We start from the raw sequence: 20,432 nt of genomic DNA on the forward strand, positions 1-20,432 counted from the left end.
CCACACTAGAAATATTATAAAACCAGGATAACTAGCAGTAGTAGTGACAAAATGTGAAATGAAATGAAAGTAACACTTTTCTCAAAATCCTTATGAGCTGTTTGAAGATAGAAAAAATTTGAGGATGAATGACAGTAGGAATGGAAGCTTGGTGACAAGGAGAGAGCCTTCATTGTGAAATGAAAAATGTTAACAATCTGAGTGTCTACTTGGTAGTCTGTGGATTAGAGAGCTATAGAAAAGCAAGAGAACATTAATGATGTTCTGGGGGTGTCTTTGTGACAGCTCATAGAGAATTTGAGCTATAGGAGGTTTCTGTTAAATAAGGAAGAGATTCTGTATTGAACTCCCGTCTTAACTGTGGAAATCTCTATGGATTGTAGAAGTGCAAATCCAAAAGGATATGTTACAATGATGTTAGCATTTGTGGGGAAAGCTGCCCTTAATGGTTCCAGCTTCCTTTGTGATTACTATATGAAATCCCAGGAAGTAGCCACTTTCTCCAAATGATTCTCTTGGACCACACATTAATGCTTGGAACACATCCCTGGATGTTCTAAAGCTTAGAGGAAAAACAATCTATTCTAATCAATTTCCTTTCTGCTGTGAATGGAAGAACAGATAATGGTTTCTCACTTCATGAAAATGAGTGTGCCTTGCTGCCAAGAAATGTGGATGAAGAAGCTTATTAAAGCCCATTTCCATTCAGTTCCTGTATTACTCAGCTTTGTGTTGCTACAGCAAAATACTGGAGGCAGTCACCATATAAGAAGAAAATGTTTATTTAGGTCACAGTTTGACAGGTCCAAAGTCCGAGATCAGGCATTCTTACTGGTTTGGTCACTACTGTGGTTAGCAGAACACCATAGCAGAAATTGATATAAAAACAAAAGATCACATCTCAAACTATAAGAAAGAAAGAAAGAAAGAAAGAAAGAAGGAAGGAAGGAAGGAAGGAAGGAAGGAAGGAAGGAAGGAAAGAAAGGAAAGAAGGAAGAAAGGAAGGAAGAAAGAAAGAAAAGACCAAAATTCCACAGTCGTTTTCAAGACAACTCTCCCAATAATTAAATGACCTCTTACTCAAATTCACTTCCTAAAGATATACAGCACTTCCCTAAACTACCACACTAGAAAAAAAATATTTAATACATGGGCCCTTAGAAGAACGAAATGATTAAGGTTTACCTATTCCATAGCAGCTCCCAACACAGGTCTCATGTACAGTTATAATTCCATTTCATTTTTGACAGTTCTATATATAACATCTACTGTCTCTTGAACTGTCTCATGGAATTATTATTATTTCAAGAGGCAGGTTACATAATTGTCATCATTTTTTGCAAGAAGAAGCAAAAGCAATGAGAGACTGGGCATGTCTAATTGAAGTGGCTAAAGTTAGCCACTGTGGGACCAGAATTTTCATTGGTATGCTAACTTCAGTAAGTTCACCATGATACTGTTACTCCCATGTGGGATTTTCACCTCATATGTACTTGAAATTTGCATTTTATTGACTAATCTAAAGCCAAAACAATTTAATGGATTCATCCTACCCATCGTGTGTACAAACACCACGAGTATGAGCCACACAAAATCCTGAACGAATTTAGTTGTTGCCTCTCTTTCCCACACATACTTCTGACTTCCCATTCTGTTGTTTACTCTGTTGTTTCTGTTCCTTGGCCTTTATCTCTGACTTGGCCTTAGTCCTCAAGTTACACTAAATTTGGTTTCTGGGATTTGAATCCAGTATGTTTTTGTAAAGGATGGCTGAAATTCTGTCCTCAGATCAGGTCTCCTGGACACTTTGGCAAACTGATAGAGTCAAGTCAAGCCCCCTTAGCCTCAACCTTCACGTCAACCTAAGTCTGCTCCCAGACTCTCAGAAAAGTTATGCTCTGTCTTCCAGATTGGTTGTAGAAATTCTTACACTTTATTTTTGCAGCTAATATTTTCTGAGTTCTTGCTTTCTCTCAAGTACCGGATCTGTTTTGTCTAGTCTCATCCATCAACACTCTAAACCTGTAGATAGGATTGGTCTCCTTGTGCAGAAAAATGATTGGGTCAAGTGTACCTTGGTTCACTTATATAAGGTCCCATGGTTCCTGTGGTTAGGTAGGACACATACTCACTTTTATCTATATAAGAACAAATTTACAATTTAGAGTTTCATAGAACAAGCTTAAATCCTCTTTGGCAAATAACGCTTCCTGATAATTCTTGTGCTTCCAGGAAACTCCCCTGAGACTCAGTCACAGGTGCTACATTAACATGATTTTTCTTTCATCTCTTCATTCTGTGTTCTTTGCATTAGGCTGCTTTTAGATTTTCGTCTAGACCTTCTCTCATGACTCCATGTGTGTTCTGATTAGCACAGCACGTACAGTTGACTAACATGTCTTTCTTACATCCTTTGGTATCTATTCTAGGCAACAAGGCCATACATAATTCTTGCAGCCATTAAAACCTCCATCATCAGAAAGGATAGCAAGAGAAAATAACTACTGAATTTGTCTACTGTTGCTGTGAAATTGGATAAAGTATATAGACATTGAGAAGATACCAGGAGAAACTGTACCTAGAAAGGAAGAGGATCTGGAGAAACTTGCAATGGAAACAGAGAAGTTATATCAAGTATTCCTGTCTCTTGTGCAAGATATTCTTTCACACCCAGATGTCAATGATCCAGGTCTTCCCTGAAAATGTCCACTAGGGTTAAACTACCCTAAGACCAGCTCCTATTCTTACCTTTGTATTAAGCTCAGCAGTTAGTGTTTTGAATGCTGGGCTCTCTTGGTCCTTGTGATCTGTGACATAATAGAATCAAATTAAAGGCCCATTTACCAGCTTTATTGCCGATTATTTATAATACTCGGGTTCCAAAGTGCTTCTTTATAGAGTGCTTAAACTGCCATCCCTGGAAAGAGCATTCCATAAATGCCTCCACATGTACAGAATGCTATGACCCACAGCTGCAGCAAGAAGGCAAAAAGATTATTCTCAATTACTTCATATAGTCTACTTTATTGTTTTAACATAATAAACTGTCATGCCTTGTGCTACTTTAAAAATCAATAGTTTGCATTAACAATAGTGAAACAGGGCTATTAATCTTGCTTAGAAATTCTATTACTTTTTGATAGTGAATATATAATTTAGAAAAGATAATGATTATTCACTTCCAACCAATCAGTAGGAATATTTTCACATACTTTTCTGTGTCCCACTGTTATTGCTCCAGTGAGAGCTGATGACAATGGAGGAATATATTTAAGAACTCTTACTTGGCAAGAAGTTCACCATGTCTGCCAAGCACCTGTCTTCATAATTCCTGGCACACTAAACATCATTTTAAAATTCCTTAAGACAATACAATTACATGGTTAAATGGTTCAGTTCTGGGGTCACTACTTTTGCTTAACTCCCACTTCAACTTGTCACCAGTATAATCTCAAAGACCTGGGAATGTGTGGTGATTAATCTTAATTGGCAACTTGATGTGGTCTGTAATTACTATGGCTAGAAACATCTAGTCATATTTATGAGGGAGTTTTTAGACTATATTGACTGATGTGGAAATCCCACTTTAACAGTACCACACCATGGGTGCCTGACTGAATGACAAGGAGAAAGAAAGCTGAGCATCAGCCCCCATCTCTATCTGTCTCATGACAGAGAATGCACTGTGGCCAGCTCCTCCCTCTCCTACTGCCATGCCTTCCCTGCCATGACATCTACTGAACCCTCAAGTTGTAAGTTAAAATTACTTTTACTTCCTTAGGTTGCTTTTTTAGGTAACTAGCAAATAGTGGCTGTTGTTTAAGCCTCAGGATATTTTTCTATGGAGCAATGATAATGTCTACATTGCAGAACTGTTGTAAACATTGTTTACAGAACTTTCTTGGATATGTTCATCATTGCATAAAACATAGTAAGCATACTACAAATGATAATTACCATTACTATTCCATTTGCTTTGTGTTCTGATGAATGGCATGAAAGCAAGTGAAAGAGTTGGCGCTGTTTCTACATTTTCACTCATTCATTTCAATCTGACATAACATGATCCAGCTGTGCTTCCTGGTGGTACACAGCTTGAGACCTCGAGTCTTCACGAAAGTTAGGCCATCAATTTGATTCTGAAGCAAGAGGCCTCTAAACTGTCATCACTTTGCTCCCAGGTGGAATTTCTTCAGAGAGATTCCTGGGATGAATATATGACTTTGCCTGTAAACTTAAGTCAAATAAAAGGAGAATAGAAACAGAATTATGTAAGCAATAATTGATGGTTGGGCTTTTTTAAATGATTCTATCTAACTCAATTTAACACCTACTTATTGAACAACTAATGTATGCCAAGGGAAAGATAGGAAGACAAATACGGCATAATATTTACTGCTTAAATACCTTGACTTTGGGCCAAAGAAGCACATGTTACCAAAGCAATTTGAGTTCAAAGTGCAGAAAGAAAGACTGTTCCCTTCCTTGGAAAGATTATTTCAGGCAAAGCATTAAAGAATGAGTAGACATTCTGCTCTAGTAAGATCAGCTAAATAAGGTATCGGGTTCATACCCTGAAAATGTTGGTTTAAATCCCTCCCATACTAATTAACCCTATCACCTTACTTATTTCACTGTCTTTTCAGTCACAATACTAAGCACCAACATCTTTCTTATATGAATTGATCTAGAAATAAACCTGCTAGCTATCCTCCCCCAACTTCATTAAGTAAGAATGAAGGAAGGTGGGAGGAGGGGAAGGAAAGGGAGAGGGACATGAGATTGATATGTGAAGCAACTTTGTTTCTAATTTAAATTTAAAAATAAAAATTAGAAAAAGTGAATGAAGAAAATATTATTGGGAAGATAACAATAAAGGTAAGTATTAAAAGGGCAAGGATATGCCTTAATATGTTGTATCAGCACAAAGTCCTCCCAGAGTCTTCATTGTAAAAAGCCCATATCATGAGCTCTGTAATCTCTGTCCTAAGCACCTAATTCACATACTTCTCTTTTAAAACACACTACACACCATAATGAATCATCACTTAAAAATAAAGTGTGTGACATTTTTGTGATTCTGAAAGTTTACACTGACTGTCAATTTGACAACAGTTGATGTGTCCAACTGAAAATCTATTCTCCTGGAAGACTCAGTTCACTGAAAATCTATTCTCCTGGAAGACTCAGTTCATATTTCATGTCCCCTAAGAACTGAGTCTTCCAGGAGAATAGATTTTCAGTTGGACACATCAACTGTAGTCAAATTGACAGTAAGTGTAAACATGGTAGCACCTTATGGTAGTGAAAATCATTCTGTGTCAGATGCTCTGTATCTTGGCTCTACAAACATACAAATTAATGAATAAAAAAGCAGAAGTATGAAACCATTTGTAGTATATATTGAGAAAAGATCAAGTTCAAGAGAATTGAGATAGCACCTATACCATGAGCAGGCACTGCTGATTTCCTAAAAATTCTCCTACATATTTTCATATTTTTAGCTAGAAGAACCATGGAATAACTTAGCTGAAATTACTCAGAGTTGTTCTACATGAGAGCAAATCTAACCAGGTTGTTTAGAACATCTTGTCATTGAATAAATTAGAAGCAGCAAAGACAGTTCAGTCGATGAGATTATGAAATGAGATAGTAACTGAAATGAGAGGAAGATGACAGTGGAGAACATTTTGAAGGAAGAACATAAAAGTTGGATTGATTAGAAGATGGAAGAAATGTAAAAAAACAGGGATGAATTTTCTTTTACAGTCCTTCTTAGCACTGTAAACATTATTGGGAAGGGTTGTCTTCAAACCGCTCTGACATTTACTGCACCATAGAAAGTGGGTTGCTAATTGCATCAAAGCAGACTAGTAGTATACAGATACTGAAATGTGTTCCTGTATTAGGGTCACCTTGAGTATTGATAGTTCATGCCTGAAATATGATGATCTTATATTTTCTTGCCTTTCATCCCAGTCTAATCTGTAACTTAGTTTCCTCATCTCTCTCCATCAGCATCTTCCACCAAGATATTTCTTCCTTTTGTTGATCCTAAAAGCAGTGGAGCCATCTAATCACAGAAATCTGTGAAACCAAGAGCTCAAATGAATGCTCGTGTAAGTTGTTTTTCTCAGACAATTTGTCAAGGAAATGTGACAAATACAGATGTTTACGCTCACAATAACATATATGCCCATGAATGGAGTAAAGAAAGAGAATGCCTTACTTTAAAAATAAAGCATCAAATGGGCAAGTTCTCCATTCCTCTCTTTCCGAAAAACTCACATAAATCAGAAGATATACACTGGTATTCCATACTAGATTTACCTGTTAAGCTCAGCAGATTGAGTTCTCCCCTGTCCCTAAGTATTGGTATATAAAACTTTCTCACCAGAAGTCTGAGTTAATCCATAATTTATATAATGAATTTTGTAAATAAAAAAAGAACATGAATTCTGAGACATTATCATCAAAAGGGGAGGAGAATTCACTGGAAATCCATTGGAAGGAAAATTTAAGGAAAGTTGGCTTTACTGTAATAATAAAGGACAAGGCTTTATCCAAGTCAGGCTCTACAGCTGATGATTCTAAACTACTGTACTAACAAAGGACAAATTGAATTATATTCAGACATGATTAAATAGCAGGGAAGAGTTTTTAATAACCCAAGGCTTTTTTTACTTTTTCATAAATGGTTGGGTTAAGCTAGATGACTGAATGGTTAAAGAATGCTGAGGACTAATCCATAAATTAGCCAAATAGAAAAGAAAATGCAGGGAGGAACAAATTCATGTGTAAGTGGGTGGAAAGGTATATGGTTACAGAAATAAGTTGCAGAATCTATGGTGAAAGATTCTTTGAAGTGCCTTCAAAGGGCATAACAGGATCTCTTTTGGCTAGAAATATGTGTCCAAGATTAATCATGACAATAACTATCAGTCATTCGTTTTTCTGAATATCTTTTGTGTGCCAGGCACTTAACAACTCTTCTTGGTAGGTATCATTTTAAGTAGTTTAAGGCATAAATAATTCATAATTTGTTCAAAAAATTTAAGGTGCTAAGATTTAAATGGATGTTTATGTTACTTTTAATATGTGGGGCTCCTTTCCTTGTACACTATTCCATTCAATTAGCATTAATGTTTTTCAACATTGGTGTGGAAAATAAGACAATCTCCCACAACCCTGTGTACATGAGACAATTTCTTTCCCTGAAAAATTTATTTCTACCCACGTACATGGTTTATTAAATTTCATAGTTTTCTGACCTCTAAATTCAAATGAAATTCCACAATAAGAAACATTTTGACAGAGACTAAAGACAAAGAAGTAAATAGAAATAGAAAAAGATAAAGGCAGATAAGAAAATGCCAGGAGATAATTTACAAAGAGTGTCTAAAACATATTCTGTTTAGAACAAATATATTTTTGGAATTCTTTCTCTTAAAATTTTCTTTTAAGATAGCATATTATATGCATATATTTGCATAATTGTAAATTAATGTTTAAACACTCCTATCAGCCAAAATATATCTGAATCAGGGAGAGAATTTGCACCTTGCCAATTAGACTTCTATCATGTCATAGTCATTGTCTGTTCAATTCCATACTGTGCTGTGCATGAAAAATAGTATCTGGATCACATCTGTATCAACCACAAGTCTTTCTCTACTCATGAGATTATACTGTCATCACAGTCTCCACTAAAATCAAATGTGCTTTATTGAAGTGTAATACATTTTTAATGGATGCTGTCTTTAAATAATGCTTTCTAATAGATGAGTGTCTACTGCCTTATACTTCCTCTTGGCTGTTTTGAAGCAATGCCATATGTATAAAAACATTCTATAACATCTCCCACAAGTCACAGCACCAGAGCAATGACTTTCTAGGATCTGGCATGCATTTTATATCATACATGTAATAATCTGTTGATTCTCTTGTGTATAGGTTTGTAGATGCTGGTACCTGTGTGCTCATGAATACATGGTGGCCACAGGTCAACAGCAGATCTCCCCCTTAATTGTTTTCCACCTTATTTTTAGAACAGGGTCTCTCACTAAATCTGGATGCTTCTGTCTCCACATCCCAAGCACTAAGATGAAAGTCAGTTTAGGCAACTTCCTACATAGGTTCTAAGGAATGGAACTCAGCTCCTGACGCACAAATATTGAACCATCTCATAGCCCATCACTTCTCTTATTTGCTTTCAATTCTGCTTGACTCATTCTATCTCCTCCTTTATGTCAAGGATGACTTCTATTTATCTCTTATCTGATAATTGATTAGTTCAATTTATATTTGAAAACATTTTGTTTTGACATGATCTCCTCATCTTTTAGAAAGTGTTAGAGTAGGAGTGACCATTAGTCACGGTTGGAAATATGGACCATGATAAATAATGTTGACATTAAAATGAGGAGAAGTTCAGCTGAAATTTTAGAATTACAGTTTGTACTATTTGGAGATGCTGTGATTAATGACACTTCTTTGATTTGATTTTATATATTTGGGTATCAAAAGATAATGGTGGATTCCGAGAAAGTAGTGGGGTAGGAGGCACCAGGAGTCTGTCTTCATATCTAGACGACTGCACAGGAAGAATCTATTCACTAAAGATATTTAAGAACTCTGAGTTGATTGAAAGCTTGTAATTTCTAGGAGAAGGAAAGCTGGATGGAAATTATGGTTAATTTTGGTCAATTTTAGCTCTTTTCATAGTAGCCACTGCCTGTGTCTGCCAGCTGTGCACTTACTCCTTGCAGGAGCCAGGAAACCAAAAAAAACATTTTCCTCCAAATATCAGCAATTTATGTAGTAGTCATTAATTTCTTCTGGCCGCAGTGACACAGACAGAGAGGTCGGTAGTCATTGATGTCACCCTCCCTTGCCTTGTTGCAAGTCCCTCTTCTAGCTGAAGTGGCTACTAGACAATGTGAAGAATTGGTGAATATTTTAATGCCTGTAATTAAAATAAAATTACATTGCTTTCTTCTTCCCTTTCATCTTCCACTTCCTCCTAGATAACTTTCCTGGAAACTGCTCCATGCTCCCCACCCTCAAACCGATATCCTCATTTAATTTGATTATCATTATTGCGTATATGTGTGCATGTGCTCGTGTACATGTGTATGCACACACACACACACACACAAAATTTATATAAATATATCCTGCTGACTCAGTTTTTAGGTTTTGTGTGTAAATGATTTCAAGGCTGACCACTCTGCACTGGCTCAGGAAACATAAAAAGGGGTGCACTGAGGGGATATTAGATCCAGAATACCTAAAAGTTAAGCTGTCTCTTTAGCAATGGCCACATGGCCAAACCTGGATCAACCCAATATTCATAGACATGTCACATTAAAGGAAGAAAAATTTTCAGGGTCCCACATCTAAACAAAGAACAGCAGGCAACTAATAAGTAGCTACAAGGAGAATTAGCCCCTCCCAGAGGCTTACTGGATTTTCTTATTTTTAGTGGCCTTCATGTCTTTATTCTTTCTCTTTCCTCTTTTGAGATGCAGATAATCAATGACTAGAACACTCAAAAGCATCTCCATAAATAGAATAAACTTTAAAAGGCCACACATGTGCAGGGAAAGGAGCAGGCTTGGGATGTTCTTAAGATTACACTAAGGCTGCTCTTACAAACAGTCCAAGAAAGAATAAAACTGACAGTGCAAACTCTGGAAAGTGAAAGAACCTGATTTCCAGTTTACCATGTAATTATATTCAAAATTCCTGTTTCCAATAAGTAGAATGAAAATCATACGAAGAAACATGGAAGTGTGGCCCACTCAAAAAGAAGAAAAAGCACAACTCTCAGCAAAAACTCCCTGAAAAGGACCTTCTGCCAACACAACTGAACAGTCTTTAAAGCAACTTTTTAACAAATAGTTTCTTTAGGGGGGAGACAGAAAATTTGTAACCACTTAAAGTAGGGAAGCCTTATTTTTCTATTTATTGTCTCACACTTCTATCCATGTATGTGATGTATTCCAATCACATCCATGCCTCCATCTTCTCTTGTGACCCCCAACCCCACCAAGTCCTCATCTGCTTTTGTTTCATTTGCTTTGTTTACCATTTTGCTTTGAGTTCCACTTAGTTTAATCAGGTGGGCATAGGTGTGAAGCTATTCATTGGAACATGAGTAACAAGGCTACATGACTGAAGACAGTGACTTCCTCTCATCTCGTAGCCTTCCACTGTCATTTGCTACCCTGAGCATGGTTCCTTAGGCACCTCATGAAATCGTGACTGAAAGGTGGCAATCTCAGTTCTGTACGGGCTTATGAAGGCTATTGCAGATGTTCTGAGTTTATGAGGGCTATCCTCTTCTCTATCGCTGACAATCCCCGCCCTCTCTTTCATAAAGTTCCCTGAGCCTTAAAGTGATAAGTATGGCTAATCATGGAACCATCACTTGTTCTCAAAACCTTCCCTAACCATAAGTCGCTGCTTTGATAATCACTTACTTCAAAAAAAAATTAGATTCTTTGACCAAAGCTGAAAGCAGCACTAGTCAATGGGTGTAAACATAAATAAGAGGAAGTTTGACAACATTTCCATTGATCAAAATGAAAGCCGTTAATTGCATCAATCATGCTTATGGCCTCTCTAGTCATGGAACCTTGACTCGGTTCCACCATACCAAGCATGAACTTTCTTACCAGGAAAATCATTTCACTATTGCTGCAGTAATTACTTCTTATCTGGCAACCTAAAAAAAAATGAACGAAATAAGGATGAGGATAAAGGTAAGAAGACTGTATGAATATCAAAGAAGATAAAAAGTCTTAAAAGGAAGCAAAAGATATTTCTGGAGCTGAACTATAGATAACTTAAATGGAAAACTCAATGGAGTGATTCACAGACTAGAGCAGAAGAGTGAAGAAACTTTAAGATAGTTTATAGAGAGGCTCATTGACACTTTAGGCAAAATTGCTCACATCTTCTCAGATTCAAAACCTCCGATTAAACTGCAGTAAAACAAATTAGGGTAAATCCTGGATTGCAGTTTCAATAAAGGCAACTGGTCAACCAACACCAAGTATCGTGGGGCCCTCAGGAACCTTGGCCTGAAGCTTTCCAACCAAGCAGGAAGGATGTATGTGGACACTTGATTAGTAGGCCCTTGGAAATTCCCAAATCCAAATCAGCCTTCTGTTTTTTCTGTGACCATAATGAATGATTGTAGTTTCTGGGAAAAGAGAATGGTAAGGGATGGGCCAGTACAATGTAGCATGTATACTATTTTTCTAATTACAGTGTCTATATGAACAACATTAAATATTAAGATGTGAATTCTTATTCTGGTCTAAGACTGGTCTGAAATGATTATAATTTTAGATGCTTGCAGAATTCTAGGTAATGTTGCTCAGTTGGTCCATGAATCACATTATAAACAGCAAAAGTAGAATGGAAAAGGTCTAGCCTCACAAGGCCAAGTAATTTAATTCCTATCAGCTTACTTTCTCTACTGGAAAATGGTACAGCTATTAGGATTATGTGAAGATTAAATAGAATAATAGATGATACTTGCTTACAAAGTGTAATAACATAATAAAATAAAGGCAGAAAAATCTACCACACTTCTTAAGCTTCCATTTCTGCCAGTACTTTTGGTAGCCAATCAGATAGGTCATACAAACAAGACAACAAATTGGCCATTTCCACTGGATTATAAAGTTAATAGTGTTCCTGTCTGGGTACATTTCACCTTCTTAGAGACAAACCAAGTCTGCACCAGTAAACATACTTTATTTCACTTCTATGTATAGCTGAATATCTCACAGTAAGATGCCTCTAATTTATAGGAGAACATTATTATATTGTCTTAGATGTCGAAGCCTTGTTCCTTAAATTAGCTTTACTTCCACAGTACATTGCTCAAGTGCCAGTATGACTTTTAGTCTAGACCAGTTTTGTTTCCTATATAAATATTTTTTTTAGTGTTCACAATCCCTGACATTGAAGTCAAGCAGCATGTGGTATCAGGTGATAGCAGGCTACAGTTAACCATTTTTTTTTCTTTTTGGTTTTTATGAGACAGGGTTTCTCTGTATTGTTTTGGAGGCTATCGGTCCAGCCCGGCCTCGAACTCACAGCGATCCGCCTGCCTCTGCCTCCCGAGTGCTGGGATTAAAGGCATGCGCCACCACCGCCCGGCCAGTTAACCATCTTAATAGTGACTACAGTTTTTCTAACACCATCACCTTCATTTTTGCTATCATCACCACTGTCATCTTTTTCATCACCATCACCATTATCATCAAGATTAAAACATAATTTCATTTGACTCAATTTAAGACAAACTTGGGAGTGTCTGCATTGTGTGAGACATTGCAATTCCACCTTGGTAATTACTTGTTGGTGGACCAAACCATGTGAAAAATCTAAGGGGGTTTGACAACTAGACACTAGAGATACATTAGCAAATTCTTCATAGTTTGATCCTGAGCATAAAGGAGATTATTAGCAGCAGTTTAACTCAGTGACTGAACCAAATACAACTCTCAAAGGGGGGGTTTGCACTAAGAAACAAAGAAGGGGAGAATGAGAGATAAAAGTTGCAGTGCCTCCCCATATTACATACATAAGATGGTGGTTAGGAAAGAAAAGCAATGTTGACCATGAGCAACAAGGAGATCTCCACACACATACTACTAGATTCTTATCAAGCTGGGACATTATCTGAAATTAAAATCATACCTGACACATGAGGCCCTAGGCTTTCCTGCCTGAGACCTTATGCAATAAGGCTGATGGAGAAGGCTAAAATTCCATTTTTTTTTCTTTCTGGAAGGTAAGAGGTCTTCCACATAACATGTCCTTTAGAGAAAAATCTTCTGAGGACAGCTCTCTCGGTCAGAAAGGTATGCACAGGGACTTTTGCTATGGAGAACTCAAGTGTCTAGACCAGAGTAAATGTCACTACCCTTGTCTCCAAATCTCTCTTAAAGCTAGAATGGTGGCTAATGATTATTTTTTGTGGCACCATGCCAGTTACTCCTACATATCTCACTCAAGCTTTTGAAAGCTTACAATAACCAGGAATGACTACTTCAATGTTACAAATAAGTTATACATTTCAAATGATGCATGCATTTTTTAAATGAACAAACTTTAAAGTAAAACTCAAGTCCTTTTATTGTGGCTCAGTATCTTGTTTTATTTACAAAATAGAGTTGATAATCTTATATTTAATGGACCATTTAATAAATAATTGACTAGTTGAGCTGGGGATATAACTTGGTAGAGTACTTGCTAGCATGTACAAAGCCCTGGAGTCAATCCTCAACTTGCACAAAACCATGCACGGTGAGACATGCCAGTCATTCTAGCATCCAGAAGTCCAAGGCTTTCCTCCACCAAATAGCAAGTTCAAAGTCAATCTTGAATACAAGATATCCTGTCTCAAAAAAAAAATAAAAACAGATAGTTGAGGCTGGGTAGACCACAGAGTCACTCTATCAGTTGCTCAACTTTCCAATTCCATTAGGGAACAAACTTAGATAACACATAAATAAAGGGATGTTGGTATGGTCCTATTGTGTATTATTTTGTTATCACAAATTTTTTTAGAATCTTACCTTTTGTAGGAGTGATAAATATAAAGAAAAGACAAAAGAACATTGATCATCTCTCTGTGACACATAATACCTTGCTATTCAGGCCTGATTTAAAATCTTCAATCCCACACTCATAATCCATGCATCTGACATGTGCAACATCAATTATTGACTCTACTGTATTTTTACATTTAGACCCACACATAAAAATAGAAAATGGATCATTTGCTCTTTAGAGTCTTGGTATGGTCTGTTCATTAACTTGAAGTCTTCTATTACATGAATAGAAAATTTGAGAACCATTGGGTTAAACAGGAGATTCAAATTTGCTTTCACCTTTTCAGAAAAAAAATAATGCAGACGTGTTGCTTGTTTGTTTGTTTCTATTGGGCAGTTTTCCTCTCAACCTTCTTTAAAGACAAGGAACAAAGTATTAGCTTGTAACTCAAGGGAAGTATTTATGCCATGGACCCAAGGAGTATGTACTTGATAAAAGAGACTGGAGATAAATGGCTAGTTAGCCAGCCTATTAGACTTTATCAAACACCATACACTGTGAGTGAGCCTCTGAGAAATTCTGGCTCTCCTTTGATTCACAATCAATACCTCTAGCAAGGACTTAGGGTACAGATAATCTCATTGTGGGTTAAGGGGAAACTCACAGAATCTGGCCACTATGTCATACAGATAAAGAATTGCCAATATTCTGCAAACACTTAATGCATCGTCCACTTTACACCCAGTGAAATGGCAGCTAGAATTGTAAAAACATAATGGAAAGCCTTGATTTGGCATGTCAAACATAGTCTCCTGTGCATAGTGCTGAATACCAAAATCAAGAAAGAAACCAGGTGTAAGAAGCAGAACAGTAGCAGTATGGATGAAGATTTAAGCAGTGTGGATGAAGATTTAAGAAGTCACATACCATTGTTGATGGAGTTTGTGCCCAGTTTCAATGTTTTCATACAAAAATAGACCAGCATCGCCCTAAAGGCCAATACAGAAAGTCAATGTATTTGTTGGAAATAACCATTAATATTCAAGACTAGCCTTTTATTATTATTTTTTAAAGTATTTACCCTGTGGGTATGTCTTTACCACATGTATACAGTGCCCACAGAGGCCATAAAATAGCATTTAGTCACTGGGAAGTGGAGTTAAAAACGGTTGTGAGCTGCTATGCATGTTCTGGGAATTAAATCCAAGTCCTCTGAAAGAGCAGCAAGTGCTCTTAACCACTGAGCCATTTTCTCCAGCCCTATATTCAAGGACCTTAACAAGTTAAATCATCAAATTCTAGAAATTTTGGTAGTAATTTAGTTCACTATCTGCAGTGGCATCTTGAACACCTGAGGCCATGCCCATAAGGTGTGGCCACCACCTCAAATTCACCGGCAAAACAAGATGCCTCTACAACTATAAGTATGTGCTAATATCTTAGTCAACTTCTCAGAAATCCAAGTATTTGGTCATTCATTCACAGATTCATATATGTATGTTTTTATTCATTTATGCATACAAGCATTCATCTATTCCTGGGTTAATTTGCATAGTGGCCTCCCAAGATGTATTTGAATGCATAAGTACAGGAATTCATTTATTCATCCATGCACGAAGTTATTTATTCATGCATCCATGAAACTTTGATTCACTCCTTCAATCACAAATTCTTAAAAGTACTCATTAATCTGTGCAGAAAATTGCCTTTTAAAACTTACCATACAAAAAGCATTGGATTAATCTGTGTGTAGAATGAATATTATTCCCTGTACGAACAGACTGCACACATAGGAGGAAAAGAAAGATAAAACATGACTTTCAAAATACTAAATATTATACCAGTACCAAACATGTGTTGCATGCAAAGTTTGGGAGAACTTTGGTTTAAGTCCCCTTGAAGTAGACATGTGAAACACATCACTCAAGAGAACATAGTCTTCAAGTTGATATCTAGTAAGTAGATAAAAGTTGGGAACCAGGAGTGTGCTGGCTAATTTTATGTCAACTTGACACAAGTTATAGTCATATGGGAAAAAGAAACTTCGATTGAGGAAAGTTTGGCCCATGGGCAAGCTTGTGCTACATTTTCTTGATGATTGATGTATGAGAGACCAAATCATTGTGGGAGATGCTACCCCTGGGTTGGTGATACTGGGTACTATAACAAAGCAAACTGAGCAAGCCATGTGAGAAAACCAGTAAGCAGCACACTTTATGGCTTATGCATCAACACTTACCTCCAGGTTCCTGCCCTGTTTGAGTTCCTGCCCTGCCCTTCCCTTAGTGAGGGGCTGTTACCTGGAGATATAAGGTGAAATATGCTCGATCTTTGACAAGTTGCTTGATCGTGGCATTTTATCACACCAATAGAAACCCTGACTAAGATAATGAATCTGTTCGAAGAGATAAGGAAACATGGAGACACAGATGAGAGTGTGTTGAGTAATAACTGAGTTATTGCATGACTGGAAAACAGGGAGTAGTTATTGAGGCTAGCAGAAGTTTGGGAGGCAGATGGAAGACCATTCAAGAAGGATATTGGACACCAAATGAAGCTGGAAATCTACTCTTGTGGGTACAAACAAGCTTCTGAAAGACTTTGGAGAGAAATCGTGCTATCAAAAATGAACTGAAGGGGGGGTCCTCGAAGGCATTGCTCAGTGGTTAAGAGCAGTTGCTGCTCTTAAGAAAGACCTAGATTCAGTTTCCAAGGCCTACATGACAGTTCACAGCCATTTAACCTTTAGTCCCAGGGGAAACAATGACGTCCTCTGATCTCCACAGGCACCAGGCGTCCACATGATATACATTCATACATGAAGGCAAAACACTCACACACGTAAAATAAAACAAAAATAGTGATGAGCTGAAGGGGTTTTGTTTTGGTGGTCATCAATAAGAGAAGCAGAAGAGCTACTTGCTATGAAGAGAACAGAGGCAGAGGAAGAAGAGGGGGAGGGGTAAGGATGAGGAGGAGCAGGTGTGGGGGGTGAGATGAAGGAGGGCCAGAAGGAAGAAGAAGAACCTTCTTCTTTGTACATCTGTGAATGGGATGCCATTTGGATGTAACAAGCATGTCAGGAATTGGTACTGAGGTTGGGAGCAGAAATGAAGCTTAGCTTGATATTCTGCGATGTCCTTGAAAGCAGGAGTGAATGACTGCGGGCTCCACAGGAGCCAGTACATGACTGCTTCCTCCTAGGGACCCCTGAATCATGCCCGTAGCTTCAGTAGCTCTCATGTCCTTGCAGGAGCTAGGCTCCCGGCTGCCTGAGACTTAACAGGACAGAATGGGGCAGCAGGAAGGGAGGAATTACCCAGAAGTGACTTCTGGAGTTTGCCAGTTTCTAGCACCTCATTTCCCCATGCTTCTCCGCCTTGGCCAGAGCTAATGAACCTTAGAGAACAAAGCTGTCTTTTGTTTGTCATTTTGAGGTTTTCTGGTTGATTACGATCTATGCCAGCAGGAGGATAGAAAATCACCAGCAATTCTTAGCTGAGGATCACAGGGCATTTTCATCCCCTTCTGACAAAATGCTGAACTTAATATAAAAAATGCTGTCCTAACCACTTTAGATGAGAGAAACTGTTAAAAGGATTTTTTCTATATGCGTTTCTCTTTTCATCTGAATTGTTATCTTCCCCCCTCCTCTTATCATTTTCTGCTTTGTTTCACACCCCCTGTAAATCAGGTGTCTTTTTTAAAAGAGCAAAAATTGAATTCCTACGTACAGACAGAAACTACAAACGAATCTCACTCTGCATGAGCCCAAGGGAACAACAGCAAAAATAAATCTGCTACCTGGTGACACTTTGAGGTTTGTTTGACCTCATCAGGCCATGGTCTCTCTTTCCCACAGACCATTTGATACCAACCCCCTCTCTCCTCTCTTACACCTAACCTCCATCTTCAAGACTTCTCACTCTTAGTAGAAAAATGAATTCTGTGTTAGCAGCTTTAGACTTCTGGGGGAATATAATTATCTAAACTGGCATGAAGCCAGAACTCAGCTCCCTCATGAAAATGATTCCTTATTAAAGATTAAGTGGTAACAAGTATGTCAACAGCACTCCCAGCTCCAGAATAATTCTGAGCAAATAAGAAAATGGCAACAGTTCCTGTCTTCAGTCTGGAAACCCTCCCCGAGCCTCGCCGTACCCCAGGTGGCACAGACTTCTGAAATTTGTTCAGGTGCTGTATCGTGGGAGCAAGTGCACAGGTGATGGAGACAGCGGGTTCATCCGTGCTGAGGATACAGAGGATGAAGGCCAGGGAAGCAGCTGGTTTTGAGGCAGCCTTGTGCAGCTGGTTGTTCCAGGGATGCTGAGCCAGGCCACTAGGCCTGTTCAATCCAGGCCTCCTTCCTGTTTCCTGTAGCCTCTGCCTTGGCTGACATGGCAACACTGCCCTCTGCTGGGACAGCGCGATCATCACATGCCACCGGCGCTCCCAAGGCCAAGGCCAATAATGGCTGGCAGCATGATGGGGAGCAGAAAGGCTTGACAAGTAAGCAACTCCTAAGGCCAGTTCTTGTGTGGCCAGAAGGTCGAGTCCCCACCTATGACATCTACTGCAATCCAAGCTTTTAGAGTCAGGCAGACAGATTTGCCAGGCATTTGTTATGTGGCCATGGGCACGCTTTATAGCTTTCTAAGAAGTAGCTCAAAGGGAAAGTCACCGACAGTGTATGTCTAATGTAATAACAACTGAGGGTTTACCTCTTAGCTAAGATTATCATACCCCAAGCTTTCCTCGAGACTTTTCTAAGTGTATATTGCTTATCCTAATGTAATTATTAGAAGCACCTTTTAGTTGCTGTGGTTGTTGTCAAATGACCCACACACAGGTGACAAATTATACAACAAGACTGTCCAAGCACAGGGCACGCTAGATGAAACAATATTCAACATAGCATGGTATTATTATGGATATGCCTGTTTATCCTACTACCACCTCACTCCAGGTAACTCGGGCTAACCTCAGACACTCCATGTAACCAAAGATGACCTTGGGCTCTCTGGTCCTCTTATCTCTGCCTTCAGTGTTGTGGGATGACAGGAACGCACACCTGATTTGTGCTGTGCTGGAGATCAAACATTTGCTCTATGTATGCTAGGCCTTTCCACTACCAGTTAAGCTACATCCACAGTGTAAGCATCGATTTTTCAAAAGAACGGGTGTAGAGATAGACGGATGGTTCAGCGGTTAGGAGCACTGGCTGTGTTTCCAGAAGACATGGGTCCCATTCCCAGCTCCTTCCCACATGGTGGCTTATAACTGTGTCACTTCTGTCCCAGGGGATCTGATGCCCTCCTCTGACTCCCAGAGGCACCAAGAAGAGATGCAAAACACAGACGTGCATTCAGACAAAGACAGATGTGCCATTTTATTTCCTTTTCTTTCTGTGAGTCAAGCTGGTTGCTAGTTTCCCTCCATCTAGTGAAGAAAGCACATGACACCATTAGGAAAAATCAATGGCAAAAAGACTATGTAAGGCATCAGAAAAAAAAAACCTTCAGTAGGACCTGAGAAAACCCCTTCATTCTCTCAGTGTAGGGAGCATTATCAACCTTTGCTTGACCCCCCTGTGGGACTGCAGTAGGGCCCAAAAGCAAAGAGTGTGAAAAGACAAAAGTATACAGCAGCAAGGTATCAGGTTCTTGTTTCAAATGAGTTATCAACTACCCATAATTGAATACCTAAGAAAGAAGATAGAAAATTAAACATATATAGGCACTGAGTATATGAATATATTTATTGCTCCAAGTCTAAGAAATGTAGAGAATCAAAGAAATGTCTACTAATTTGGTAGTTCAAATCAGTGACAATGGCCAAATTTTGTTACATTGACATCCCTGAGGGGAAGTTGGCACCAATGCCAGGGTAGCAGCTGATCTGCATGTATATTTACATAAATTTGCATTGGCCTGGTGTTAAAATATAAATGCTGATATTAAGAAAAGTCATTTTCTCCCAGATTGAGGCATCTCAATATAGCACAGCTACAAAGATGCCCACTGGTCTTTTACCATGTATCTGCATGACCTTGAATGAATAATGACCTCATTGTACTGTTTCCTTATCCAGAAATGGGAATTAAATAGCACTCAATGAAGAAGGCTGGTGCTAGAATTAAATGAGCTAATGTGAGTGAAGGACTTAGAGCATGGTGTGGCTTATTAAGCTCTCAGATATTAGCTACTATTATTATCCCAGAGCCTGCCCATTGCCCTTCACCATCAACCCCAGCTATACAGGCTCTACCTTCTCCTTCTGAAGAATCATGAGAGCTGGATATTCAGAGCTAGGAGAGGTCTCAGAACATCTAATCCGTCACTTTCAAATTTTCGTTTTATTTCTTTTAAAATAACCATGGAACACTTTTGGAAAATGAAAGCGTACATGGAAACCCAGCATGAATTGCTGCATAGCATTGTGGTTAAGGAAATGGTCTCTGCAGACAGACAGGCCTGATTTCTAGTCCTAACAAAACTGCTTATTAGCCTTCTGACATGGGGCAAATGCTTTACCTTGGCTTTAAGCCTCTGTTTCAAAAAGGGTACCATGGCAATAGTAGCTGTAAATATTTCATAAGGTTGCTGTAGAGCTCAATGACTTCACAATTATTGAGTGTTTAGTGCAATTCCTGGCACTTTAAAAGGACCCAATAATTACACTTACTCTTGAGATTTAAATCAGTGAAGTACATGCAAGCGGAAGCACTCCGGTGTAAACAGGCAAGAAAGCTACAAGCACTCTGGGGCCTCCGTGTCCTCCTATGGCTGTGTTAAACCTAGCATCTGGAAGTAGCTAACATTGGGAACCCAGATTCAGGATGCTTTTGCCCCTAA

At 38.5% G+C, this 20,432-nt stretch overlaps 1 long non-coding RNA gene and 1 pseudogene across 1 annotated transcript; one reads left to right on the forward strand and one right to left on the reverse strand.

Annotated features, from left to right (window-relative positions):
• Positions 1–13,167: 13,167 nt before the first annotated feature.
• On the reverse strand, positions 13,168–17,969 carry LOC121143989. The gene is made up of 4 exons (XR_005881311.1): positions 17,740–17,969; positions 15,299–15,359; positions 14,506–14,567; positions 13,168–13,420 (listed from the first exon to the last, which is right to left on the reverse strand). It is a non-coding gene; the product is annotated as an uncharacterized LOC121143989 (long non-coding RNA).
• A 6-nt stretch (positions 17,970–17,975) lies between these two features.
• LOC101824354 overlaps positions 17,976–20,432 on the forward strand; it is a 94,690-nt pseudogene continuing 92,233 nt past the window's right edge.

Source organism: Mesocricetus auratus, unplaced genomic scaffold (assembly GCF_017639785.1).
Source record: "Mesocricetus auratus isolate SY011 unplaced genomic scaffold, BCM_Maur_2.0 Super-Scaffold_100014, whole genome shotgun sequence".
NCBI lineage: Eukaryota > Metazoa > Chordata > Mammalia > Rodentia > Cricetidae > Mesocricetus > Mesocricetus auratus.